Consider the following 12,482-nt stretch of genomic DNA (forward strand, 5'->3'; position numbering starts at 1 on the left):
AACATAAAAGCTTTTAGCATTAGGTGCCTCTCAGCCAGTAATTAGAATATGAAGTGTTTTCCTATTTGCTAGGATAAATGGGAAGCTGTCAATGTGGTCTGAAGGGCTGTCAAAGACAAGCACGCACTGGCCCTTTAACGACTGGACCGCTCCATTAATATTTAAAGGGGGAACTGACCATCTAACAATTAGATTAACTCAAATGTAATTAAAATAATACAGAGTCCTAGGGATATACCGAAGGAAACCCTATTACAAAAACGATATATCACAGTGTGGATTGTGGAATCTGTGTAAAATGCAGTAAAGAGAGTCAGCCTCCCTCTGTTCTCCCGGTCAGCCGCATATCTGTCTCATGCAGAGTCTGAGCCGCTGGTATCTCCGTCAAGGTAGCTAGCATTAGTGCAATTATAACCGGAAATACAGGATTTAAACTTTAAACAGGATTTTATGTTTACATTGGAGGCAATGCTGTGAAACATATCTGTAACTTATCTATAGTTTGTATTTAAATACCCCGGCCCAAGTATCAAGGACGAAGATAAGATGTTTTACTTTGCATAGCCTACATTTTGAACTTGATTGAAGGTAAATATAAAAAAGTATAGGCCTAAAAACCTTTAATTTCAGCATATTTGACTTTAGTCATATAGTTCGTTTAAGGTGCAAATATGTGGGTTATTGTACTGAAACAACAACAAACACGTTTTTTGAACTAAAATATGTTCACTGTAAATTAAAGTGTATTTTTACATATCAAAGAACATGGCTGCTTTCTGACTACAACTATGAACTATTAATCATATAGACGTCAGCGAAGTTATCGTAATATAGATTGCCCATTTTAGACCCAAATAGGCAATTATTGTGAAAGTGATAACCGGAAGTGCCTGTATGATTGCCGTGCAGTCTGGCCATGAGTATGGCAGGGTGCTGCTGGCTGAGAACAGGATGCTGTCAGGCCGAGGAGACGCATCAATCTAACGGGGAGAAACCGCAGCAGCATCCTTTGTTTTCTGGAGCTGGAGACCCAGGTAAGGACTGCTAACTATCTTAGTGATGCTAACCTGCCTGCCTGTCACTCCTGTAAGGACTCAAACCTTATTGGAGCCGCTGACGATACGCAGGAGTCGGGACTTTTTTTCCTTAATTTCCAGTCATGTCGAAAATATGGCTATTGTTCGGCATACAGAGCTTAGAGGCAGTAATTTACCGCAGCATGTTTCTGAAGAGGTGGTCGGTGTGTGTGGTGGTGTTGGTGTGGCAGCTAGCTCTCAGCCCGGGAACAGACACATTCCTCGGTGTTATACATCCATGGCTGAGCTGCTGGAGGTGGGGGGGTCTGGCATTGCACCACCAGCGCGCGCACGCATGAACGCACTCAGGTGTTGTTGGTGTTGCTCTAGCTCCTGACACGTGCAACCTGCGTTTACCAACGGGTCTCCACACTGCAGCTCTGGGCTCTGTGTAGCAGTACATATAGCTGTTCCCTCTCCTGTGTGAGGAGTGGATTACATTTCCAAGGCTGTTGGACATGTCTGGTATTTGAAGTGCTTTGTTGACTTTGTCTCCAGTTTTATATAATCCTGTGTTCATCCTACTTGTACTTTGTAGTGTGACAGTTTCCTGACAGTCAATGTGTGTGCTTGGTTGTGAAGTGAGTTAGTGAGCCATATATGATATCACATGTTTTATATTTTGATATCATTTGCTTTGTATACACTCTCAGGAGGTCACTACATCTACAGTTTGGTATTGGTATTGCTGTGAATTTTATTTTGTATGTATTCATAACAATACTAAATAATCAAAAAATAAGGGTTGACACATTATTAGTAATCAAGGATAATACAAACAATATTTGAAACACATTAGGTTTACACGTTTACAGTGTTAAAATCTTAGTGTTCAAATGAAGACATGTATTTTACAAACTCGGTCATAAGACATTGTTTTATGCCTTTAAGTATATATTTTTTTTTAAAAAGAGAATGAGAGCTTTTTCATAGAGCCATTTGTCTTCCCATACTTTGTTGCCTCCCTGCTGTTGGTTGACTGTGATATTACCACGCTGCACTTTAAAACCTGTTTACAACTTTCTTCAATCAAATGACTGGTGCTGGTGCAGTGATGACCTTTGTGTAGTGGGAAGCAGAAGTTAGCTTCAGAAGGACTCCCTTGACAGAAAAGTCATGGCCTTTTCCCATAGAATCTTGGAATATTGCTTAAAATCTTTGGCAAACAAACACTTATGATGCTCACACGTGTTGTTCAGCAGTTAATCTTCACATATTAACACCACCTTCATAATAGTTGAAGTGTGGGGTGTTCACTAACAAATGTTATGTTGTTCAAAACATACAAATATTTGAAGACCACAGACCGTTTTTCAGGCATCTGAGCCGGAAATTGCTAAAATGCAAACTTATGTTTGTGTCTAAGGACTTATTCCTGCACCACTACATATTAATAATCCATTCCTGCTGCTCTCAGCAAAGTATGAACTACACTGAAGACTGGATCCTCTACTTATTGCAACACACATGAGTGTATGTATGACATGCCTATCTCACTGCACTACATTGTGTATGGTCTGGGCAGCGGGCTCTCACCCTTGTCCAGTTGTCAAGTAGAAGTATACAGTTCAGTTTGGAGATGAATCAATGCTGAAGGGAACTCTAAATGTATCTTTAAATAAACATGTTTACACAAAGCTTGCTGTTTTGCTGATTTAATTTAAGTCATGAGGATTATAGTATGTACACCAGGCTTGATGTCACAAGGGAAGCTATTCGACTGTAATGAAGATATTTAATGTTTAAAGCTAAAAACAATGTTGTTCCTCATATACAACCATGCACCAATGTATCTAATTTGATCATATACCACCTGGGCGTGGCCTACATGAAAGAGCATGTTAACTTTATCCCGCGTTGTATGTAGATCAACACAACATGGGATAAAGTTAACATATAAACCACTCGTTACACAGGCCATGCCCACTATATAGAACGATGTATTGCTTATAGTATATCATACAGAAAAAGAAAAGCTTTACAAAGAAATGTAGACTCAATCACAAGGGGAATACTATTTAAAATCCAGGGAAAAGTCATGGAAATTCAAAATGCAAATTCCAGGCTAGTGTTAATTTCGTCAGCTATTCTTTAATTTAGTTTTAGTCTTAGTCCCGTGTTAAATTTCCTTTTTAGTTTTAGTCATATTTAGTCACCTTCATCCTGTTTTTATTTAGTCAAGTTTTAGTCGACTAAAAGTCTGAGCATTTTAGTCTTATTTTAGTCAAAGAAAACTAATTATTTTAGTCTACTTTTTGTCAATGAAAACGGTTGAGTCTTTTTTAGTCATCAGATTATATAGAACATTTCAGTCAAACTAGTCTAGCCAAAACCAATAATTTGTCATTTTAGTATATATAAATAAATAAGATTATCTTGTCCTTATTTGATGAAAAACACAGGTTGAATGATTAAGAAGCTTTGCAGAGAGTATCTGGTCAGGTTTGTGGTGTGTTTACCAGCTGTGTTATGGCCACATTGCTTCCCTTCTGATGAAACAATGCATTCGCTTTTTTTCTCCGCCTCATTGTAGCGAAAAAGGGCCCAAATATCACATCGTTTCTTTCTCCCAAGCAGTGGTGGCTTTAGACTTTTTCGTTGTCAGTCATTTTGACGGACAGGATCGTAACATTTCCGTCATAATCCATTATTACCCGTCGAGTGCACAATGTATCACTCACTCGCGCTGATGGGGGGTATTCGGTTAACGCGAGTGCGACCACTGCTCCCAAGCCCTGTTGTTGCCATTTTATTTTCTGTTAAATAAGGTTAGTTAGACCATGAGTTAGACCCGAGTCTTCCTGACAGTTCATATTGTGCCGCTGCCAGGTGTAATTCAAAAGTACCGCTGCGCGCAGCACAGAAACAGCTGCTGCCCTGACGCAGCACCGGAAATGGAACTGCTGGGAGAAAAACTGACTATCAGAGATGTAACGTTATCTTTGATAATATTTCGTCTCCTCATTTTTCGTCAACGAAAGTAAAGAGAGATTTTGTCATAGTTTTTATTTAGTAAACTACATTTTCGTCTCGTCACTTTTCGTCAACGATATTGCATGATGATTTCGTTACAGTTATTGTTTACTGCCGTCTCGTCATCGTCTCGTTTTCGTCATGGAAAAAAAGGTCGTTGACGAACATATTTCGTCATAGTTTTAGTCAACGAAATTAACACTATTCCAGGCCCTGGAAAAGTTATGGAAAACAATATTTTTCCCAAGGTTTTGGAAAAGTCATGGGATTCTGCATCAGTCTCTGCTCTGTCTGCAGTCTGATGAGTAATGCTGGCTAACTGAGTGCAGACACCAGCAGTCAGGGTCCTCCTGCCTCTGACTGGAGCCCCAGCAGCAGGCCCATGCTGCAGGGGCCAGGAATGCTCCGGAGGGATCACTTTTTGTGTTCCTGAATGTTGCAGCTTCAGTCCAAAGAAGAAGAGTCGTAATATACAGCACGACCGAGAGCAGGGATGAAGGGGTGCCTTTCAGATTTCTGGTAGATATCATATGTCACATATGAATAATAACTTAGGAGTCTATTTAAGCATGGTATTGTCTATATAAGCTATTAATCGAGAAAACTCAGTATCAGTATGCAACTTGCAAATATGTCTTCTCTCTTTCCTATCCCTCTCCTCCACATCTCTCTATTTTCTCTTTCTCATCCCTCTCTCTTCCTCATCTCCTTCTATTCTCTTACGTCTGTTAGATATGAAATAAAACATACAAGTCCATGTAAGCATGGTAGAGGTCATAATCCATCACTCGAGAAGACTCAGTATCACCTGTGCGCACCTAACAAAAACAATTGTGAGAAACATATATTAAGCAGGAAATGCACACCGTTGTTGAAAAAACAAAGCATAGCCGATTTGGGAGGAAAAGCTTCAACCCCCTTAACATCTGAGTTACCACTGAAGGCATAGCATGAATGATAGTGGGCGTCTGAACAAATTCAAAACCTTACATTTGAAAACAGGTTTGCATTCCTCCACTTAAGGTATCATTGGAAACAATAAAAATGAACTATTTTGATATAGAATCTATAAATTGAATCGTTAAAGCAGAACAAAATGGTTGTATTTTTAGCCTAAGCTCCGTGCAGCCTCTAGTTTCACCAGGTGGAAACATGGTCCCTAAAATCACTGAATAATCCTGACTAGGGATGTCCCGATTACCTTTTTTTGCTCCCGATCCGATTCCGATCATTTAATTTTGACAATCTGCCGATACCGATTTTTATGCAATGCATTAAGAGAAAAAAAAGGTAACAGATAACGGCTGGTCATCCAACGCGATGAATTCAGCTATCTTGGCTGTTATTATTTTGGCCTTTTCACTGTTCTGGGGCAGTTTCTCTTTCCTTTTAAAAGTCTCTGAAAGTGTTGGTTGCTTCAGTGCCGTTACCTGAGTGGCCGCTGTGTACTCGCCGTGTTGTTGTTGGTGTTTGTTTCTCAGGTAGCATATTAGATTGGTCGTGTTGAACGTAGCTCTGTTCTTTCCACCACGCGGAACCTCTGCCTTGCAAACATTGCATCTGGCTGTTACACTGCCTTCGCTTTCAATTTTATAATACTTCCAAACTGCTGACATTTTCTCTGTCCCGACTCCCGAGTCACCAGCTGAACGTAGCCTCTCGTTAGCGTACTGCTACTATTAGACACTGCGCCCACTCTGTTGCCAGATTTCAGAGAAATAAGCAACCAGGTCTGAAAACAAGCCCAAAGAAAGCAATGTTATACATGATGTGTCATTTTAAACCAAAACTAAGTCCTCAGGATGACTTTAAGACGTGAACATGGTCATTTTTGTTTTGTAACATTAAATAATTAAAATATTTTATATTAAAAAAAAGATCCCGATCCCCGATTTTTTTCTCCCTATTCCGATCTTTTGCAAATCACGTGATCGGCTCCGATCCCCGATCACATGATCGGATCGGGACATCTCTAATCCTGACAAATAATAGTGATATTCATATTTGTGGAATGAATCGTGCAGCCCTGTTAAGAGTATTGCCATACTGGGTCATAAAGGACATATTGCTCCTACATTGGGTGTTTTATAGGATATAACTGTTACAACCCGGCTCCTGGGCTGCAACATAAAGCGGGGAGGCGAGACGAGGGGTATGATATAACGTTAGTTTATTCAAAACAAACAACAAACAACCAAACAAACAAGCAACAAGAACCAGCAACAGGTCCCTGACGCTGGCATAGGACAAGTGCCCAGAGGAGACAGAGCGACGTAACGGCTGGGCTCCTCCTATATCCTTTTCTTCTCCAGGTGCAGCTCATCAGGCAGGTATCCTCCCACAGGAGCGACTCATCAGCCATGAACCTGTGAACACCCACAAAGCACACCCACAACCAGACGGCACCCCACGTGGTGTGGAGGGGTCGTCACACCCCCCCCCCCCCATAAGAAAGGAGTTCCACCAAGAACACCGTTAGTACCCAAAATGCTAGGAGCTCTTCTCCGATATTCCGGCGTGGACAGAAGACCACTATGGCCAGTCCCCTGACCCTGCACCTGGAAGAACCCGGAATGTCCCTCCAGAACCCGCAACCTAGACCCCGGCAACAAACCCAAGACCTGACCCCCAGGTCGCTGCCGAACTGCCCCACCCATCCGACATGCGTGACATGACCCAACATGCAGAGACACATCTCTCCTCAACCCAGGCCAAAAGACATGCCGCAACAGGTAACCACATGTTTTACGGACACCCAGATGTCCCGACTGCCCATGCGCTTTTCTGAGGACCTCCTCACGAAATCTGACAGGAACCAAAATCTGATATACTGGCCCGCCAATGAAGCCTTGCCCACGTGACCACCACTTTCTGACCAGCAATCCCCCTTGCAGCTGACAAGCCCTGGTGACACCATTTCCATCCCCGGTGGAGAGAACCGCCTCAAAAAATGGACTCAGGGAGACATCCGCTTTCTGCTCCCTCACCAACTCACTGCGGGATACCGACAACAACCAGTCAGGAATAACCACTGAATCTGTCGCACTGACCTCTTCACCCTGCTCAGATTCCTCCTGTGCACGGCTCACAGCCCGGGTCACAGAGCAAGCCACCAACACTGCAGGAGAGCACTTGACATTCTCCTCTGCCTTAACAGTCACAGTGGGTGAAGATGACTGCATGGTAGGCGGTGGACCCTCAGCCCACACACGGCTGCCAGCCAGGCCGTTACCCAGGATAACATCCACACCACCAATTGGCATTACAGGACGGACCCCCATGGCGACCTCACCCTGCACCAGACCTGAGTTAAGCACCACTGAATGCAGAGGAACAGGCACAACAGTCATTCCCATACCTCGCATCCGGACAAACTCCCCAGTTCCAGATTCTTCCGAAAACGGTAACACAGAGCTCAGAATGTACGAGTCATACGATGCAGTGTCTCTCAAAATCTTTACCGGCACGCTGATGTCACTTCCCACCAATGACACGTATCCGGTTGACACAAATGCCGAAAACACTGGGTCCTTCCACCCGCATGGCTCATTAATCTGCCGACAGGGAGAGATGACAGGTAACGGCACCACAGACACAGCACAAGCAGCAGAGTTAAACTGGCCTACACAGTTCCCCCTGCTAGCCTTAGCTTTTGGACAGTCAGCCTTCCAGTGCCCTCTCCCTGCAGTAATGACAGATCTCCGAATCTCCCAGTGGCGGACCCCGCATCTCACGCTCACCCCCGTGCGGATTAGCTTTCTCTTCCCATCTCCCTGCACGATACATACCACCTTCATCCTGGACCCTGAAGTCGCGACCGCCCCTGTGCGTTAGCACATAGTCATCTGCCAGAGCAGCAGCCTCTGCAGCAGTCTTCACTTTGCGCTCGCTGATGTAAACCGCAATGTGGCTGGGCACAGGATTTTTAAATTGCTCCAACACCATCAACTCACACAATGCGACATACGTATCCACTTTCAAGGAGTTACACCACCTACTGAAAGAGGTAACCAGATCCCTGGCAAACTCAACATGTGTCTGCCTGTCAGACAACTCCCAGGACCGAAACCTCTGCCGATAAGCCTCAGGGACCAACTCGTAAGCCCTCAACACAGCAGTTTTAACCATCAGATACACTTTGCTGTCCTCCACCGTTAAAGCAGAATAAGCCTCCTGTGCCCTACCTGTTAGCACACACTGCAGCAATAAGGTGCTATTAGCCTCTGACCACTCTCTGCTCTCAGCCACACGCTCAAACAAGGAGAAAAATGTATCCGGATCTTGTTCATTAAACTGAGGCACAACCCGCAGATTACCTGCAACGTCAAAAGGAGTAGCTCTACCAGGGAAATTAGAGGCCTGACTTGCAGCTCCAGCAAGTAAACCCAACCTCCGCTCCTCTAACTCAAGCCTTTTAATGTCTAGCTGCAACAGCAACAGCTCCTTTCTCTGCTCAAAAGTCAGGTCTGTATCACTGCAGCCAGACGTACTGCCACTGTCTCTGCTAGGATCACCAGTATATTTTCCCCCTTTAAAAACACCCAACTCGAACAGATGTGCTCTTACAATCCCTCTTATGTTCTCCTTCATCCTCTTATCCCCAACATCCAACCGGAAATGTTCAGCAACACAGATCAGCTGCTCACGTGAGAAGCCCTCCAGTAGCTCCTCTGTAGGCGCTCTCACAAACTCCTCCACACTCTCCATCATGACAACACTATGTGGCAGCTCACGCTACTACACAGCCTACACGCTACCGTGGTCTGTCCCTCCAACTGCCTCACAGTAACTGCTAAAACTCCCCGCTAGTCTTCAGGTGCTAGTTATGGCGGGTACTTACGCACTTAATACCGTAAGCTTGGCGAAGCGACCAGAAAACCGGCAACTCCACCCGCAGCCTCGGCGTGCTCCCGAGCTAATAGCTCTAACCACTTTCACACCACACTACAGCCCCCCCTACGACCTCCAAGGAAGACCGTACTACACCTACAGGGACAGCTACCACGGTACTAACGATACTGTGCTTGTACTCGCTGCCATACACTCTCTGTACATTAGAACTGCAAAACACTCACCCCCGTAACGCTACTCCCAGCCAATCAGCTGCACACAATGACAACAGCAGCTGAGCGAAATCCGTCCCTACAACGGACATCCAGTTCGCACACGTTTCCCAGGTCCAAAGCAACGAGCCCCCATATGTTACAACCCGGCTCCTGGGCTGCAACATAAAGCGGGGAGGCGAGACGAGGGGTATGATATAACGTTCGTTTATTCAAAACAAACAACAAACAACCAAACAAACAAGCAACAAGAACCAGCAACAGGTCCCTGACGCTGGCATAGGACAAGTGCCCAGAGGAGACAGAGCGACGTAACGGCTGGGCTCCTCCTATATCCTTTTCTTCTCCAGGTGCAGCTCATCAGGCAGGTATCCTCCCACAGGTGCGACTCATCAGCCATGAACCTGTGAACACCCACAAAGCACACCCACAACCAGACGGCACCCCACGTGGTGTGGAGGGGTCGTCATATAACTCAAATAGATTTCCCCGAATCAAATGATGACTTTCTAATGGGATGCATGCAAAAGGTGAAAATGCAGATTAGTTTACTAATTATTCATTACAAACAATTCTTTACAAATAACCATTCAGTCTATAGGATGGCAGAACATTTTCAACAATCCAGGACCCAAAATAAAACAGGGGAAAGCAGAACATTGTCAGAAGCTGGTATGCTGTGTAGGTTTATCAGGCTCTGAAACTTCATATGCTGCGAGAATAAGGACTGATTTGGAGCGAACTCTCCCTCCTGTCACATTTCTTGTCTCGCTCTGTTATACTGTTGACAAACGGTGGCCCTGCTAGGAGCGTAGCTGAGAAGGTGTGTGTGTGTCTGTCAGAATAAAGCCCCCCCCGCTCTCTGCTGTCAGCTCTCCCAGCAGAGCTCTGCTCAGAGCATTGTGTTGTTTCAGCAGCTAGTATTTAGCACTTTAATCATTGATGAGAGATGAGCTGCTTATTGTCAGCAGGGTCCAATCAATGTTTCATCAACACTGTTAACAACACTTTTTTTTTTTTAAACCTATTGTTTTTGTGTTCTTTTGAAAAAGAAGATATTCAATTTAATGGAGAGACAAGGCTTCCGCTTATTCAGTTCATCTACAAACCCCAAGTCAGGTTACTTCTATTATAAAGCCTTTAATGGGAAAAGCAACAGAGACAGATGTTGTGTGTACAGAATAAACCAACAGAAATTCAGAGTGGAAAATATGGATGTGGACAGACTTTGAGGAGCTTCAGGGGTCCGGTAACAGACCTGAAGCACAGACCATCCTCTCCAGCATGGAGGCCTGGGAAAGAGGTCAGACGGCACAGAAGGAGAGAAACACGTGCACGTTTACTCCTGTTAAGTTTGCTAAACATATCACTACTGGATGGGGAGCTATTTTTTAAGATAAATGTCTTCAGTAAGAGCCAATGGCTGGAGAGCAAAACGAGTAGGGAAGTCAAAGTTTGAGAGGCATGTTAACAAAGTGTTGTCTGGGCTGCACATGGATATGTCATCCTGAAGACGGTTCACTATGTGCTGGCTCTTTGCTCACTTAGTGCACAGAGGTGTGTGTGTGTGTGTGTGTGTGTGTGTGTGTGTGTGTGTGTGTGTGTGTGTGTGTGTGTGTGTGTGTGTGTGTGTGTGTGTGTGTGTGGTGTGTGTGTGTGTGTGTGTGTGTGTGTGTGTGTGTGTGTGTGTGTGTGTGTGTGTGTGTGTGTGTGTGTGTGTGTGTGTGTGTGTGTGTGTGTGTGTGTGTGTGTGTGTGTGTGTGTGTGTCACACATTTGAAATGAGCGTTTGAGGTGGTGTGTTTAAAGTGAGCATGAATAATATATAGTGTGTAGGCTACACTACGCTCTCTGTAGCAGACACGGTGAGGGCCTCAGAGAGCGGGGTGCAGCACAGCGGCGCTGCGTTTCCATTGGAGGTCGGGACTGGGAGTGACGTCACGTCCGATGTGACTGCTTTTCAGTAGCACAGGAAACATGGCTCCTGCAGGAAAGTGTTTCGCCTTGTTCATGACAACTAAACAACCTGACGTTGTTGGCAACTACCATTGGTAGATGTGAGTGCTCGTATATCCTAACATCGTTTTAAATGTTGCCAGTTTTGAATGATTATTAATAGTTTGTTTTACTTCGCATATTGACTGGCTAATGTGCCATTTTCTTTGTGTTTTGCAGCTGTATTTGTCTGCCTGTCATGTCTGTGTTTGATCTGTTGTAACTTCGTACATGCTGCCCCTCTTGGCCAGGTCACTCTTGGAAAAGAGATTTTAATCTCCATGAGTCTTTTACCTGGTTAAATAAAGGATATATATGTTTTCAATTTTAGAGCATGTCATAACCTGTTGCCTTCTATGGAAACATTGCCTTAGTTTAACACTGAATAGTTCGAAAGGTTCTTTATTTTAATCATGAAGAAGTGAATACACGATGGTAGGGCTGTGCGATTATGGCAAAAATCATAATCACGATTATTTGGGTCAATAATTGATATCACGATTATTTTGACGATTATTCATTGACCATTTATTGAACTTTAAAACAAATAATATTTTACCAATAAACAAGATCAACAAATATGTTGGAGCGCACTTCCAAAACCTTACTAAACATATATTATTAATATGATAAATACAAATAAATTAGACCAAAATAAATTAAATCAAATATGTTGCAGTGCACGGTCACAACCTACTGAAAACTCCTTAACATATAGCCAACATTTTGGTAAAACATATTCAACATATTCCACTCGTTGAAGGCTGGCCAACCGTCATGGTCCAGAAGTAACAGGAAATAAATGTTGAACTACAATTTAAGACCAAATAAAAATGTTTAGGCCACCGTGGCAAATGCTGGTAGGGCTGCTCATGTCATCTCTTAAAGATTTTTTGCAAGAAACACCAGCCTGTTTACATGGTCTGGTTTCAGAGATGAGCGCAGGCAGGTGACAATATTGCCACCTGTACTGAAGACCCTCAGCCACGCCCCGACACATGGGGTGACGCCGGCCAATCACAAAGCTTTGATGCGTTCAAGTGCATTATTCTGGCACAAGAAGATTATGTTACAGGACATTAACGATAAAACAGAATATTGTTGTTCTATTTTTAGACACATCTCGCGATCGACTGGTTGGGCACCCCAGGGCTAGACCATAGGTCCGTTGTGGTAGCAAAGTAGTCAGCTGAAGCCACATCTCTCTCAACTTCCCCACGGCATTTGTCATATAGTGCAGGCAGCGCAGACCTGCTGAAATAATACCGAGACGGCATCGCGTAATGCTTGTCCAACGTGTTGACAAGTTGCTTGAAGCCCTAGTTGCTAACAGTGCTAACTGGGAACATATCTTTAGCGATGTGAAATGTAATGGC

The 12,482-nt window shown here is 44.0% G+C and overlaps 1 protein-coding gene across 1 annotated transcript in view; it reads left to right on the plus strand.

Moving 5' to 3' along the window:
* Positions 1-923: 923 nt before the first annotated feature.
* The window catches only part of fam110b (family with sequence similarity 110 member B), a 93,725-nt gene continuing 82,166 nt past the window's right edge, over positions 924-12,482 (plus strand). Inside the window, exon 1 of the mRNA XM_071206273.1 lies at positions 924-1,034. The gene's annotated coding sequence lies outside the window, so the exon portion shown is untranslated. The remainder of the gene's footprint in view (positions 1,035-12,482) is intronic.

Source organism: Pseudochaenichthys georgianus, chromosome 17 (assembly GCF_902827115.2).
Source record: "Pseudochaenichthys georgianus chromosome 17, fPseGeo1.2, whole genome shotgun sequence".
Classification (NCBI taxonomy): Eukaryota; Metazoa; Chordata; class Actinopteri; order Perciformes; family Channichthyidae; genus Pseudochaenichthys; species Pseudochaenichthys georgianus.